Below are 17,380 nucleotides of genomic sequence, written 5' to 3' on the forward strand. Positions count from 1 at the left end.
CATGGCTGTGGCAAAATGCACCCATTAACTCAGTCATGAAAACCACCAAGTCAGACACATTAGCTTCAATGAGAAAAGGCCTCATTCTCAGCTAATATGCATGTCTCTGAATCACTTGATAATTACCACAAAGCTAGTAAGCATTTTGCTGTGGAAATCAAAGCTGGCATCCAGTGCTTCCCACCGACACAGTCACCTTACTCATTCACCCCCCACACAAACACACACACACACACACACACACAATGACAAATTACTGTGCTAACTGCCCCATTTGTGACAGAAAATCTATGAAATTGTCCTTTTTTTTGACTGTCCTGGCCCTCCCCTCATTGATTATTACAGTCACTCAGTAAACCCCAAGAATAGTGGTTCATACCTTTTTTGTTTGGCATATATCCTGTGCAGGAAAACCTGTTGTTTTTTTTTTTTTTTTACTTTTAAGAAGAGTTACAGTAATACCGAACAGTCCCGGGTGGCTAGTGCCCTCCCCAATATAGCAGGCTTTGCTCATTAGTCTAGGGGACTTCTGAAGTGAAGCAACCCCCCTCCCACCTCTACACATGGACACTCACAGAGAGATGGCCTACACACACACAGACACTCACTATAGAACAGACATCCCCCACCCAGTCACATTCTTGGACACCCTCAACCATTCAGCTATATGTACACACACACCACTACACTTCCAGTCCCAAATGTAAACCCCCTACCTGTGACCACCCAGGCAGAAACACACACACACACACACTCCCTAACCTGAGACCACTCATACCTCTGCATATACTCGCACATGCAACCACTCACACACACTCACCTGAAACCTCTCATATCTCTGCATATACTGATGTATGCAACCACATGTACACAGACACACACACACTCACTCACTCATTCACTTACTCATGCTCACCTAGGATGACTCATGCCACTGCATATATGTTTATATGCAACCACACACAAACCCACACTCACCTGAGACCTCTCATATCTCTGCATATACTCGTGTATACACACACACACACACACACACACACACACACACACACACACACACACACACACACATATGCACCCATCCTACCACGACCACTCCACTCCCCAACACTTACCTTTAATGTGATCGTTTGCATTGAAAGTAATAGGTGACGCTGATCCTTTGGTCACAGCTGGTAGGGATGACTTATGCAGTCAAGTGGTTTTATAAATCTCTTGCCTGCATAAATTACTTACTGCAGGCATCATAAGGGAGATCACATGACTCATTATCATATGCTGCTCCCCAGAGTGATATGCCATCACCCTGCATTTACAGATCTCATATGACTGTTATATGTCCATCTCTGAGTAGGAAATGGCTATCACTATCCATAAGCCCTGTTTACTGCAGGTGGCAACCTTTCTGATTCCCAGTGTTAATTTTTGTTTTGTTCTGTGACATCCCCATACTGGGCCAGTAATCAAGGAGTCTGAATCCTCACCACTGACACTCGATATGGACGTGCACTTGGAATACAAATGGATGCACTCAGTATTTTGAGATGCAGCTCTCTGCACCAAGTACAATTTCCCTTAAAAGTACAAAGGGAACACATTCAGTCCGGGTCTGGATCTCTCAATCTGTCTATTTCCAGGTCCCCAATAAGACTCCCCACTGGTACAGCTACAGGGTTAAGTCCTCAGTGAAGTGTCCAAGCCAAGTCCTCCAGCACCCTCTCTGTGAAACCAGTACTTCATTTCCCTGCTCCAACTGGCTGACACAAACTCACACGCACACACACACACACACACACACACACACACACACACACACACACACACACACACACACACACACACACACACACATTGTGAAATTTGATTTGTCATACACACACACACACACCTGGGAAAGGCTGACACAGATTTACCTGTTGTGCCCACTTCTGCCCTGAGTAATGACTGCCACCAGACACTCCACAATCAGCTACTCTAAGGTTCTTAACAAAGAGTGTCCAATCATGCTCTCAACTGTGATGACCATTCATTGCCTAAAACTATGGTGAGTGTCCAAAGTCTCTGTTTCTCCTCCTCCTCCTCAGATCTTACCTTTAGTAAGTTCTTCAATTTCAAAAGTTGAACTTTAAAGTCTCTGACCTCCACTCAACATCTTATGCCCACTGCTACCATTGTCTTGCAATCCCCCCTTCTGATTCTTATTTTCCTCCAACTCTAGGTCTTCTTGGACAGTCAGATTAAGGTGGAGAAGGATGGCACATAGCACAAAGAATCACTGGTAATGCACACCATAGCATGTAAAATTTGAGGTCTCACCCATTCTTCCTTACCACACAAAGGAGGGTTTTTCTTGTGTTCTTTCACCCTCTCAAGCCAATTTTTGCCTCATCCATCTTGGAATGTTGCCATCATCTGTGGCTCTGCTGTTGGCTCCTTAATGGAGCTGCTTGGTTCCTTCTCCAGTGATTATGTCACTTCAGGTCATCTTCATCCTGTATGTCATTTCATCTCCTAAATTATCTGGAGCAGCCTAAGCTCATGTCCCCTTTTTACCCTCTACTAATGAAGATCTAGCCCAAAAAAAGTCACCTTCATCTTTTACCTCACTCTATTCTTTCTTCTTCTTCTTCTTCTTTTGGTCTTTTTGTTTTAGTTGCAGTTCTTTTATTTACAGCAGCTCCATAATAGTTGCTTGAATATCACAGCTTTTTTTCTGTTCTTTATCTTGCTATGATGAAAACCATAGTTGGTCTTCAAAGCGAGACACTTCTATCTCCCAGAAACTTTGTGTCATTACACATTTTTTCCCACTAAGTACTTATTTACACAGGAAGTGATAAGTTCAGCTTTTTTCTTGATGGATTACATTTAAAATAATCAAATGCCTGCTGGCTCTGTTGCCATAAAGGGATAAAACTCTGACTAGTACCCAGGTAACCCATGTTCAGTTAGTGGCAATGGTACCTGTTGGAACTGGCCAGGGTAGGATGGATATGCCTGTCCTCAGCAGGAGGGGTGGAACAAGGCCATTCTATGCTGCAGTATCTAAGATGAGAGGCAGTGATGATTGCGAACAGTCCTGGGGTATGTGCTCTTACCACCAAACCAAGAATGTGGTAGTCTTGTTCACTATGACCTTTTCCATTAAGTTACAAATTATGGATGTTAAATTGAACATCCCATAATTATCACAATATAAAGTAACTCCCTTTTGTGAAACTGAACAATCATTAGTTGTCACATTTCCTGTATATGCCCATCTTTTGGTAATGTTTTAGTGTAGGAAGGCCCCTTCAATATTATCACGTGCCGCTGAACTTGTAAGTGAAAATATTTTGTTTGAGTTCTACCTCCATTCCTCTATCTTTTTTTTTTCTACTTTAAAATTGTTCCTAAATTTACAGAATGTACACTGGATGCACGTTTAGGGCCAGAAAGTATTCTGTTGTCAATTTTCAATGCTTCATATTTCAGACAGTATCCTTCATTTTTCTGATATACTTGAAAACATTATTATTATATGTGGCAATAACAACTAAATTTTCATGATAGTTTTATTTTTGACATCTTGGTATGTCTGTTTAGTGTTCTTTGTCTTTTACATAATCTACTTCTAATATTTGTTTTGACTGTTTTTCATTTCTCTTACAAGCTGTGTAATTTTATAAAATATGCTGATTTTATAGCTGCGTCAGCAGGGTTACTTTTGAATTTTATTATATGTTTTCTCTTATTATACTTCATGCTGTGAGCTCTTCATTCGTTGTGTGATGGAATTCTCTACCTCAGCTGCTGTTTGTGTATCTACGCCAAATACACATCCCTTTCATAAGTGTATGGTGCATGATTAATTACATCTTGGTATGTCTGTTTAGTGTTCTTTGTCTTTTACATAATCTACTTCTAATATTTGTTTTGACTGTTCGGCTGCTGACTATATGTGTGCTTTTATGTTCTGTCAGGCGGCTATATGAATGGGCAGAGCGCACTCCTTATGCTTATTCCAGCGTAGATTCATTTAGGCGAGTAGTTAAGCTTACCCTAGCAGCCACGTGGTCCCCCAACTACGCAATACTGGGTTCTACAGCTGGTAGCAACATTTGCATAGAATTGATAATGGTAATGAGGAAACGCTGATTATACTGCTTGTTTACTTGTAACTTTGAGCGTACTAGCTACTTGACTGTATAACATTTTTGGGCACTTATTGCCTTGATCGTTAGAAAAGTGTCTGTAGAATGATAAGGGAAGGCGACAGCATATCCTAAAGCTAATTCGCTAAACATTCCTATCAATGCTTGTATTTTAGTAGACAGTATCTCTATGCCTTTTTTGTGTTATACTAGATATCCATTTTCCCCTGCTTACACAGCTCCTCAATAAAGGTGATAGAATCTGTAATTACTGATTACTAGGTAGATAACCTTGCTGTTTATGTACATGTTACCATAGCTTGTTGTTTTTTGCCTTACTCAGAACTGTAACTTCCTGGAGCTGTTGTTCAATTGATGGCCTCCTACTTTGATACTGCATAGGGTCAGACTACTTACCTGTATGCTTTTTACTTTAACTCAACAAATAGTTTGCACATATCTGTAAGCTGGCTGTATTACATAACCTGTGTTTATTTCTCCCTCTCTTACGCCTGATTATACTGTGAGTGAGGGTTGGTTACTGTATTGACATAGCTTTTAGTATGTAAGGCACAACTTTTATTTATCTGTTACCTATATCCTTGACTGCTATATGTGCTTATGTTGTCTTTCTCTCTCTCCCTTATGTTATTCAGCCATATACACTTGGGTTCCTGCCTTACCCCTGCTAAAGAAGCCCTGTGGAATCCATATTAAAGAACATAATCCTGAATAGGATTTAAACGTCCTCCACACAAAGACTGTCTACCCAACATAGTCGCTGTTGGAAAGTATGTCCTACTATTGCATTTTCTAACTGTATTCCAGGTTGTTTTACCTCCCTCCCAGGTTAACCAGCAGCCTACCCCCCCCTCCTCCTCCTCCTCCTCCTCCTCTTTCCCATAGCGGATAAGGCGCTCTCTCCTACCCTCCTTTCTTCAACACTATCCCTGTGGTAACTCTCCCCTTTACCGAGATACAGCACTTTGGGAGCTCTCTGCTTGCCCTGTCTCTTGGCATTCCTGAACTTGGCCACTAGGTGGCGCCCTCTCTATCACAAACCTTAGGTTTTCCTCTATCCTCACTTAGAACTCTGCCTCCTGTTATCCCCTAATACTGTCCATACTATTCTAATCTACTACTCTGCCACTTCACTTAGCTACCATTTACTTTGTCTCATCTCCAAAACCCATCTTCCTTCCTCCCTGCACTCTACCCTATAGTCTTATTCTTACCCTTCACCATACATAGTTCTTCTCTCTTTTTCTCTGATTGTTTTACTGCCACTGGTTCTTCCTGCTCCGTTCGCCCTGCGGGCTCACTCCGCTCCCCTCCCTACCCCCAAATCCCACCCACCCCCAGGGATCCTACCTTTATACTTCCTTTACCACACCCCCACCTCACTCTGCTCCTATCACACTCACCTGCCCCACCTACACTCATTAACTCTAAACTCCTATCTTACTACCACACCCCTCTCCTCATATTCTCTTTCTAATTGCCCTTACTCACTCTTTAACATCTTATTCCTACTACTTCCAACCTTCCTAACCTCACCTCACTAAAAACATGGCTTTAATCCTTAAACTTCTTCATCTTCTACTACTCCTTAATATCCTTCTAATACACTATTCTTTTACTTCCTATGAACATCTTAACCTTATCAATTCTCCTAATTTAGCCACACACACAACCTCCATTCTTCCTCAAGCTAAACAAACACACACTAACATCCTCTCATCATCACCCTACCTTCCCCCCCTATACCACAAACTACATCACATCAAGTCGCTAACCTCAAAACGGTTCTATCTATTACCCTCCAAAACCACAAAGACATTTCCAATCCCACAAACCCTGTTACTGTTACATGGAGATATCCACCCCAACCCTGGCCCCAATAATCCTCTTAACCATGACCTTTCTAAACATTCTGCTGACATCTCTAGCTCACCTTTCTCTAATAACTCCCTCTCTATAGCACACCTTAATATTCGTAGCATCAACAATAAAATCACACAACTCCATGCTACAATTGACTTCTATGCCTTTGATATCCTCTGTCTCACTGAAACCTGGCTTAAACCAGGCATAAAAGACAACGAAATCACCCCACCTGGCTATAGCACCTTAAGGCAAGATCGTCCTAACAAAAAGGGTGGAGGAGTAGCTTTACTTTACAAATCCCAGCTACAAGTGTCCTTAATGGACTCCCTACCTCCCTCTCTAGGTAATGCGAAATACTCTGTACCAAACTCCAACTAAACTAATACAAAGCCATCTACATAATATGTTCCTACATCCCTCCAGGCAATAACTTAAACACACTTGAAAATATTCTCAGTTGGGTCTCCTGCAACTTCCCTCAAGAAACTATAATCTTAGGCGACTTTAATATTGATTGGAACTCCTGCAACTCTCCCAAACCTACCTTTCACCTTAATCTCTTTAACTTTCAACAAACTATTAGCTCCCCAACTAGAATTGACAAAACAACAAATAAACAAGCAATCCTGGATTGGATATTGATTAACAATAATCCCCATTCTTATAAGACTGGAATACTCCCAGACAATATCAGCGACCATCTCCTTACCTATATCACTAAACAAAAAGATAATACTCTCAAACAACCTATTTACCGTACTGTACGCAATAAAAACAAATTTAACTTGTCCTCCTTCCTAAATGACCTCAAGGCATGCAACTGGTCAACTCTAAAACACCTCCCACTTGACGAAGCAGTTGCCTATTTCAATACCACTTTCCAACTAATTCTACAGCAGCATGCCCCAGCTCGATTAATAAGAATAAGCTCCAAAGCTGCCCCTTGGCTTTCCAAATCAACCAAACAAACTATGCTAGATAGAAATAAAATTTGGACTAAATGGAGAACCACTAAAAACCCTGATGACCTTCTACACTTTAAACACCTTAGAAATACTACAAAAAAACTCATCCATCTTGATAAGAAAAAAACTATTACCTTCAATATCAACATAACCAAAATTACAACCCTAAAAAATTCTGGCCCGGAATCAATAAACTTCTACATCCAGGGAATACCAAAACTCCCACACCTACTACCTTAGCACAAACTTCACCCAACATAATAGCCGATACCTTTAATAACTTCTTCTCTGAAACAGTCACCTCTTTAGCTAACACCATGACTCCCCCCCCCTCCCCTCAACACACCTCTCCTCCAAAAAACACCCCACCCCAAAACTCAACACAGTCTCCACAGCCCACATCGTAAGTTACTCTCTCAACTTAAACCCTGCACCCCTTCAGCCGACAAACTACCAGCTGAATACCTACAACTAGCAGCATCTGAACTAGCTTACCCAATCTCGATCTTAATTAACAGAACAATAACCGAATCTACTATCCCATCCTGCTGGAAGGTCTCCTATATTATTCCCCTTCATAAAGGAGGTCACTCTAATGAACTTTCTAATTACCGACCTATAGCCCTACTTTCTCCTCTATCTAAAATTATGGAACGTTGTATTCACCAACAACTCCTAAATCACCTCTTGCAAAATAGCCTACTAGTAGACTCACAACATGGTTTTAGGCCCTACCATAGTACTTCCACCGCCCTTCTCTCCTTCACTGACACAATAAACAGAAATCGCAATAACAACCTTTTCTCCTCAGCCCTATTCCTAGACCTCTCAAAAGCCTTTGATATGGTTAACCATCAACTACTCCTAGATACATTGACATCACTTTCACTTGACTCTTCAGCAGTACAATGGTTTGACTCATATTTGAATGATAGAAAACAAGCTGTCCTCTGGGACAGCCATATATCCTCACAGCTCCCAATCAATATCGGTGTTCCTCAAGGATCCATCTTAGGTCCCCTCCTCTTCTCTACATTTATAAATAACCTGGCTACTTCACTCCCAACATCCACTTGTATTCAGTATGCAGATGATTCAACTCTCATCTGTTCTGCTTCATCTTCAGGAGAACTCCACTCTTCAACCCAGAAACTCTTTACTACGGCTGAAAAATGGTTCCAACATATCTGTCTCCTCCTTAATCCCAAAAAAAACAAATTACTACTCTTTACACCAACACTTAAATCTTCCCCTATCTCATTTTCCATCACATCTGGCAATGGCACGATCATCAATCCTGACTGTTCCACTAAACTCCTAGGCGTTACTATAGACAATCAACTGAGTTTTGACTGTCACATTGATCTAACCATCAAGGCTGTTAATAAAAGATAGGTGCCCTTTACAGACTTAAGCCCTTTCTTACTGCAGCTACCCGAGTGTCTCTTGCCCAAACTCATCTCCTATCTACACTACTGTATGCCTCCTCCTCATTTATTAACATTTCAAAACTAACCACCAGAAACTAGCCACAGCCTATCATAGTATTGCCAGGTTTGCCACTGGTTCCCCATATCGAACTCACCATTGTCATAATCTCAAAATCCTTAACTGGCTAGAACTACAGAATCGAATTCTCCTACAGCAATTACATATCACCTACAAAATTCTCCATTACCCCTCTAATACACCCATACTTAATAACCTTATCACCCCATACAAAAATCTAACATCCCTTCGCTCAGCCAACAAACTTCTAGTAGCTACTCTCAAATCTTACAACAAAGCAGGTGACTCCTTATTTGCTAATACTGTAGGATCTCACTGGAACAAACTCCCAAAGAACTAACCACTTTAAGCTCACCCCACCTTTTCAAAAACAAACAAAAACATTTGCAATCTCACTGGCTATGCCCCTGCTCAAATCCTGACTGAGCTTAAAAACAACCACTCTCTCTCACCCTACATTTTGCTCTTCTACCTACCCTACTTCACTACTTCTTTCCTCCAAGAAGTAGACCTAGCAACCCACCAGCCTGCTTATTTACTCCTACTTACCTCTTTTATGTTACCCTCCACTATCTCTAACCTGTTTTTCTCTCCATGTATCTAACCCAGTTCCAATCTTCCTGTGTGCAAATATCTATCCTAATAATAGTACTCATCACTATATCCCTGCTACTAACTGACTTCTATGACTAAAGTTTTACAAACCCTCTACTTGTCCCTATTTTTCTCCCTTCTTCATCTTTTTTTTAGCACTCTATCTATAGTAGTTATTTAAATTATAGTGATTCTGTACTGATGTTTATTTCTTGTTTAAATTGCCTTCCCATTACTATTCTATATATCAATTTTTCCCTTAGTTGCCTGCATGCATTAGTTACTTGTTATTTACGTGATATTTGTTAGTCACTTAGTTTTATTAGTGGAGCTTTTCTCCTCGGGCCTCTGCTGAAAATGGACATGTATCCAGCCAGACTAGCCCGGTCAACAAATGTAAAATAAAATAAATGTAAAATAAAAAAATAAAAAAAAAATAAAAATGAAAATTACCATTTTAGAAATATTCAAATTTGGACTCATTATTGTTTACAACTTGTTTAATCTGAAACTAAATATAGCAGTGTTATGGCTCTGTATTGGAAGTAATACTTTCTGGGGAGGCACAGATAGACTCAGGAACAAAAACAAGCTGCAATCAACTTCAGAATCAGGGGCTAATATTAAAACAACAGTTGCAGTCAAACACATTGAAGTACTCACCAAAATAAAAAAATAAATACTATGACATCAGTACAGACCATCAACTTTTATTAAAACAATGCTTCCAGTTTCACCTTTACTCGGGCTCCATCAGTAATCTGAACAGTCACTAAAATACAGAGTTAAATACAGCGTTAAATACCCTGTTTATAGAATGTTTTGTTAATACAAGTGTGAATTAAAGAATATACCAAAATGTGACTACATACATACATACAAATATTTCAGGCATGGGCAGTAATGCACTTCTAGCCTGCCAGTATACCAAAACAGTTATTCCCATACTAAGTGTCCAAGCTGCTCTTAAAATATCTAAACCAATGCTTCCTTTTGTAATTTGGTAGTCTATGCCATGTATCAGCTGTTCTCAGAGAACCAGCTCTCATTACTATAAAATCTTCTACACAGGTTGCCTGATGATTTTCTCCCAATTTTGATAACCCCAAACATTCCCAGAGGTAGTTGTCTCTAAATGCCCTATATACCTGAATAAAGTCTCCTCTTAAATATCTGCTGTACAAGTTCAGACATTTTGGTCTTCTCATAATAACATAAATTTTCACATCCATGGATGGCCTTGGTATGTTTCCACTGTACTCTTTCCAGTTTACTGATGCTTGTTTTCATATAAGATTTCCATATCATTATTCATATGTTCATAGGATGATACTAGGTTATTGGCCCGGAGGCCCTTATAAGCCTAGCCAAGAATTTCACCCATGTTCCCTCAAAGTCACCACCTGTTTCCCCTGTCTAGCAAGGACACAGGTGGGATCCCAGGGGTGTATTTTCTGTTTCCCATCCAGTCATCCAGGTTCCTCTTAAAGAAGGTTAGAGAGGTACTCTGCTTGACATGAAGAGGGTGTCTATTCCACAGATGGGGAGACTTTGGGACACAAATCTTTCCTGCCAACAAGTTCTATTAATGTCACAGACCAGGTTAAGGCCTTGCATGCAGGTTGTTTGAGTGGAGTTTGACTTACGGATATGCAGCAACTCCATCAAGGCTGGATCTGAGATGGGCTTGTATGCCAGACACAGGTCACCTCTGACCAGTCTGTACAAGACTGAGTAGAGGAATAGGGCTTTTAGCCTATATGTATAGGATAGGTGTTTGAGACCCTGGATTTTCCTGGTCAGGAAACTCTGTGGTCTCTCCAGCTGCTGCATGTGTTTGGCAATGTACATGCCGAAGGGGGCATTGTACTCGATAATGGGTCTAAAAAGGGAAGAGTGCAGGGATATTATGAACTCCTTGTTCCTGGATAAAATATTCTTATTTATGAGGAGGGCCATGTAGAAAGCCTTCCATACAACGGAGGCAATGTGGTGGTTAAGTATTCCATACTCAAGTTTGGGTCTAATGTTACTAATAAACAATGATTTTATCATTCTGGTTTCCTAAATTTTGTATATGTTTTATGCAGCCTATAGTTCTATAACTATTGTTAACCAGTTGGTTGATATAATTAGAAAAGCTTGAAGCTGGATCTACCATATACCTAGGTCCTTAAATGAATCTACAGTTTCAGTCATTGTGTGGTGTATTAAATATTCACCTTTCAGCTTAGATCTCCCAAATCTCATAGGCTTAGTTTTTGATGTATTTATCAGCATATTATTCTCCTGTGCCCAAATGATCATTTTAGTCAAGTTCTATTGCAGACATGCCTTCTCTGTAACACACGTAATTATTATATCCATTTTTAAGACATCTGCATACAGACTGTAGAAAACCACAGCTGAAAAAGATAGATCAGAAAGATACAATCTAAACAAGAATGGGTCTATGATAGAGCCCTGTGGGACACTCTGACAGTAACCTGGAATTTTATCTGCCCAACAGCTGTATGATACTTGCCATGTTATATTTGAAAGCCATGAAGTTATCCATTATATCAAGAGTACATCAATACCTAGTTGTTCTAATTTATTAATCAGTGTGTTTTGTGTATGACCCTATCAAATGCTAAAGTTAAATCTTGTGACTTGTGAAGTCTTGTGACGAGACATAATAACAAGGATGATCACTTAACAAGTGTAGCACATATGGTAAATATATAAATATTAGTATACGTGTTATACACACATGTAGCATACAGAATTATAATCAGGCTGCCAGTCGTAACCTAGCTAGTCTATGTGCACAAAGAAATGGATTAAAAAAAATCACCTTGAGAGTGAAACCATTTTAAAACTGCATGTTATTATCTGAGACCGAATAATAATAATTTACAATACATACAGAGATTTAGCTGCCCAATATATTACCAGTTTAAAAAAAATGTTCAGTAGTGCAAAATGTCTAACAGCTATAAAAGCTTTAATATGTCACATTGACACACACGTCAGGCAAAACCATAGTATATCTGTTGTCCGCCAACAGCTTTAAAAGCTATTAAGATATTTCACTATGCCACTCTATTTACACAGGAACTTAAAACTCACTAATAGCAAAGTCCATACCCAAGAACCTTGTTATAAGAAGTTTGCTATAGCTAGGTTCATACCTATGAACCTTAAAGAAGTTTGCTATAGCTAGGTTCATACCTATGAGCCTTATTATAAGAAGTTTGCTATAGCTAGGTTCATACCTATGAAACTTATTATAAGAAGTTTGCTATAGCTAGGTTCATACCTATGAACCTTGTTATAAGAAGTTTGCTATAGCTAGGTTCATACCTATGAACCTTATTATAAGAAGTTTGCTATAGCTAGGTTCATACCTTTGAACCTTATTATAAGAAGTTTGCTATAGCTAGGTTCATACCTATGAACCTTATTATAGCACTGCTGTTTTTCTTCTGATTTCAGAGCATGGTCAGTGAATTCCATGTATTTACCATTTAATGAAGTTCTAATTACTTCACCAATTTATTAAAATAAAACAGTCATTCATTGCCTGACATGTGAGACCACATGACAGAGGCATAAAAAGCAGTATGTTTATCATATATAATAATACTGTTTGTATAAATCAAAACTAACTCTGCACCTAATAATATGATTGCTGTTCACATAACATGAAAATTGAGGCACATATGTGTTCACATATATACTCTTTATCCCAAGACCTGTAATGTACTTAGAAAATAAAGCCAGTCATGATGTACCCTTTGTCAAGGAATCTCTCATATAATACATCAAATCTATTATGATATTGTAATGGTTAGGCCAAATGAACTGTGAGGTGGAAATGGTCATCGAGTACAATGCCCCATTTGGCATGTACTTCACTAGACACCTACAACAACTGGAGAAGCCACAAAAATACCTCACAAAGAGGATCTTAGGCCTTAAATACTTGTCTTATATGGACAGACTCAAAAAACGTCCAACTATTCTCTGTCTCATATCGCCTACTTAGAGGCGATCTCTGCTTGACTTACAAAGCCATGTCTGACCTAGCTCTGTTAGAAATGCTACATCTAAAGAAATCCCAATCCCTCTGCACTACATGCTCCAGAGACCTCAACCTCATTACCACAAACAACAGAACAAGTTGGAGGGACAGGTTCATAACCCACAGACTGCCCATGCTATGGAATAGACTTCCCATACATGTCAAGCGGAGTGCCTCACTGGCCCTGTTCACAAGAAATCTTGATGAGTGGATAGGAAATAGAAAATTCACCCCGCGGATCACTCCAGTGGCTCTACTTGACAGAGGCACTGGGAACTAAGGTTGGGTGGCATGATGCCAGGGTAATACTATGGGCTAGGCTTGTAAAGGCTCCAGGGCCATTAGCCTAGTACACCCCTATGAAACTATAAGAATGGTTATTAGACAGTATGAATATCACTTTGGGTTAATCCATAGTAACTGATCATTTCCTATTTCTGTTTCTACTCACTATATAATCAGTAAATTATGTCTGTATGGGGTCCGAAGACACAGAAAACATAATGGCAAATGTATCTGCATCCAAAAATTCAAAATAGTTACCCAAAGACATTACATAACCAGACAAAATAAGCCAGTAATCACCCAAACAACATGCACACCATACTATGAAAAAAAAAAACCTTGGAGATGACACATAAATTCAAACTTAAAATGTTCCAAAAGATGTCATCCACATAAGTGGAGGCAAAAGGTGTTCCTATACCCATAAATGTAACCTGAGGAAAAAAAAGGTTTGTCACCAATAAACGGCATATCCTGACTTATGGTACAATGACTGACATCCAATAGTACTAAAATAAGGGCATCTGTAAGTCCTGAAAAAGCATATACCAGTAATGTAGAGCTTCAATTCTCCTTATGTGGGGTGTGGTTACGTTCAAGAACTGTACATAAAAAGTTACCATATACCATCCATTTCCCAGCTGTTATCCATCAACTGTAAAATCTGGGCTAATGTTTCATGTTCTGATCTTTAGATGTACCAGCAAGGAGGAGGAGGAGAGAGAGAGAGAGACATAAATTAAGAAAGTAAGACACAGAGGTGGGGAAGGTGACCAAAGTACTCAACAAACCTGCATACAGGCACCAGTAACATGAAAGGCCATGAAGCTGGGAGTGAGACACCAAGATAAATATATATATATATATATATATATATATATATATATATATATATATATATATATAAAATTTGTTTTGCAGGAGTTAATAAAGAAAAAACTTTGAAATCTTTCCTTTTTACTCTATGGCTCATAAGTAATTGAGCAGCTGACAGACCAACACCTTATAGGTTCATAGGTTGGTACTAGGCTATTGGCCCTAGGGCCTATTCAAGCCCAGCAATAACAATTCCTTGGATATTTCTTCCCACAATATTTACTTCTCTGGACCCCTGTCTAGCAGGGCAACTGACATGATCCCCGGGGTGAATTTCCTATCTCCCATCCAATCATCAAGGTTCCTTTTGAAGAGAGCCAATGAGGCACTCTGCTTGACATGTATGGGCAGTCTATTCCAGAGTATGGGTAGTCTCTGGGTCAGGAACCTATACCTCCAGCATGTTTTGTTCATTGTGACGACAAGGTTTAGATCCCTGGAGCGTGTGGCTCTGAGGGATTGGGATTTCTTTAAGTGGATTATGTCCAACAGCTCAGAGTTTGACATGGCCTTGTATGTTAAGCAGAGATCGCCTCTGAGTAGACGATATGCCACAGAGTATAGCTGGAGTATTTTTAGACGGTCAGCATATGGCATCTGCTTTAGGCATGTGATTCTTTTAGTGAGGTATTTCTGTGGCCTTTCCAGCTGTTGCAGATGTCTTGTGACATACATACCAAACGGGGCATTATACTCTATAATGGGTGTAATGAGGGATGAGTACAGTGGGGCAATGACCTCCTTTTTTCTGGATGAAAAGCCTTTAGTGATGAGGTGTGCCACATAGAAGGATTTCCTGACTGTTGTGGCGATGTGGTTATCGAAAATGAGACCACTGTCCACCTGTGTCCCTAAGTCTCTCATCACAATTTCGATGTTTAGTGTCCTGCCACCTATGTAGTAATTCATGAGTACATGTTTTTTTCCAAAGGGGATAACTATACATTTCTTGGCATTAAGCTTGAGCCCATGGCTCTGGCACCAGGCATCTGTTTCTGTAAGGCCCTTTTGTAGAATATCCACATCATTTGAGGATTCAATAATGGCTCCCAGTTTGCAGTCATATGCAAACTTTGTTAGCCAGAGTCCCTTAGTGTTGGCCTGTACTTCAGAGAAGTAGATGCCAAACAAGAGTGATCCCAGGGCTGAACCCTGAGGTATTCCACTTGTCACTTGTCTGGACCTGGATTTGGAGTCGGCTACTTTTACAGTCTGGGTTCTGTCAGTAAGCCAGTTGGCACCCCATTGAGTGACGTAGGGATTTATGCCCAGCTTAGTAAGTTTTTCTATGATTCCAGAGTGGGGGATGGTGTCAAAGGCCTTGGCAAGGTCCAGATAGGCTGTGTGGACCACCTTACCCTTGTCCACAGCTCTGGAGACTGATTCAAAGAAGTCAATCAGATTCAGGAGACAAGATCAGCCCTTCACAAATACAAACTGGGTGGGGTCCAGTGTTTGAAGGTTTCCAATGTCTTTGTTTATAAATTCCATGATAATGCGTTCCATGCCCTTGCAGATCAGGCTTGTCAGACTGATGGGAAGGTAGTTCCCAGGATCCAAGGCCGATCCTCCCTTGTGGAGCGGGATAACTGCATCTATGCGCCACTCAGTGGGCATGAAGCCTGAGGTGAGGCTATGATTAAACATGACACTTAGTTGAGGTGCCAGTTCATTTTGTAGTTCATGTAGTACACAGCCTGGGATGTCATCTGGTCCCATGGATGCTGTATTCTTAGCTTTGGAGAGTGCTGTTTATACCTGTGTGGCCATGATTATCAGAATTTGGCAATCTTTTGGTATTGAGATGGGCCCTTTAGGGGCTGAGAGGGGGGGTGAAGTTGGCACTAAACCGATCTACCAGGATATTGGCAATATCCTTGGGATCAGTATATTTAATGCCATTCTGTTGTAGCTCAGAGCAGATCTGAGCATTGCCATTTAGATACGTTACATAACTATAGAATGCCTTGTGGTTGTCTTTGGAGTCTTTGGCAATTTTATTTTCATAACTAGCTTTTGAGGATTTTATGAGGGATCGCAGCTTCTTACTGAGGCTGGTAAGGGAGTTTTTTGCATCCTGGGATTTTCCTCTTTTTTGCAACAGTTTCTTCCTTCTGTTGTATAGTTTGTTTATAGCAGGGGACCACCAGATTGGCTTCCTTTTTTTGGAGAAAAGCATCTTGGTTCTATTTGGGATGGCACAATTCATGCACAAGTGGATCTGCTTGTACGGTGCCTTAGTGTAGGAGTCTGCAGTAGAACTTCCAGATCCCGTCTGCATGGGTGTTGTGAAGTTTGTCGCTTCTGACTTCAGTAGCATGAAGTTGGCTTTGGAGAAGTTTTTTTAAGGAGGTTTCCTTATGCGGGGGTGGGGATGGGATGTGGATGTCAAAGGTGATTTGCTTATCGTCAGACCTGACCAATGAGGTGGTGACCACTGGTGTGGAGCATCTATCTCCCATGTTGGTAATGACCAGGTCTAGGATATTGGAGCCCCTGGTGGGACAATAAATTAGTTGATCCAGGGCATTGGAATTTATGAATTCCATGAACCATTGGGAAAAGGAGTTGGTACCTGAGTAGTTTTCCAAATTAATGGCAGGGTAGTTTAAATCACCCAGTATTAGGGTGTTTGGTTATATCTTAATATTTTCCAGTATGTTTAGAAAGGTGTAGTGAGAATCTTGGGGCATGGTGGGGGATATGTAGCAACCTACAATTTGGATTGCAGTCTTACCTAGTGTTAGTTGCACCTGGAGAATTTCAGATGCATTGTGTTGATCAACTAGCCTGGATGTGTGAATATCTTTGGTGAATATGGACACTCCTCCACCTTTAGTGTTTCGGTCTTGGTTTTGTGGCCAAAAGTGTGGTAAGAATTGTAGCCTGGTATTGCAGGGGTGCTCTCTGGAGCCTTGAACCAGGTCTCAGTTACTGCACAGATATCGATGTTCTCCATTTTTAGGAGTGCCTCGAGAGAGTGCATTTTGAGGTTTAGACTTCTAGCATTGAGTAGCATTACCTTCAGATTTTGCATGCTTGTATCTGTTACAGTGGTGGTTTTA

This window comes from Protopterus annectens, chromosome 16.part0 (genome assembly GCF_019279795.1).
Source record: "Protopterus annectens isolate FY-2018-M chromosome 16.part0, PAN1.0, whole genome shotgun sequence".
Lineage (NCBI taxonomy): Eukaryota > Metazoa > Chordata > Ceratodontiformes > Protopteridae > Protopterus > Protopterus annectens.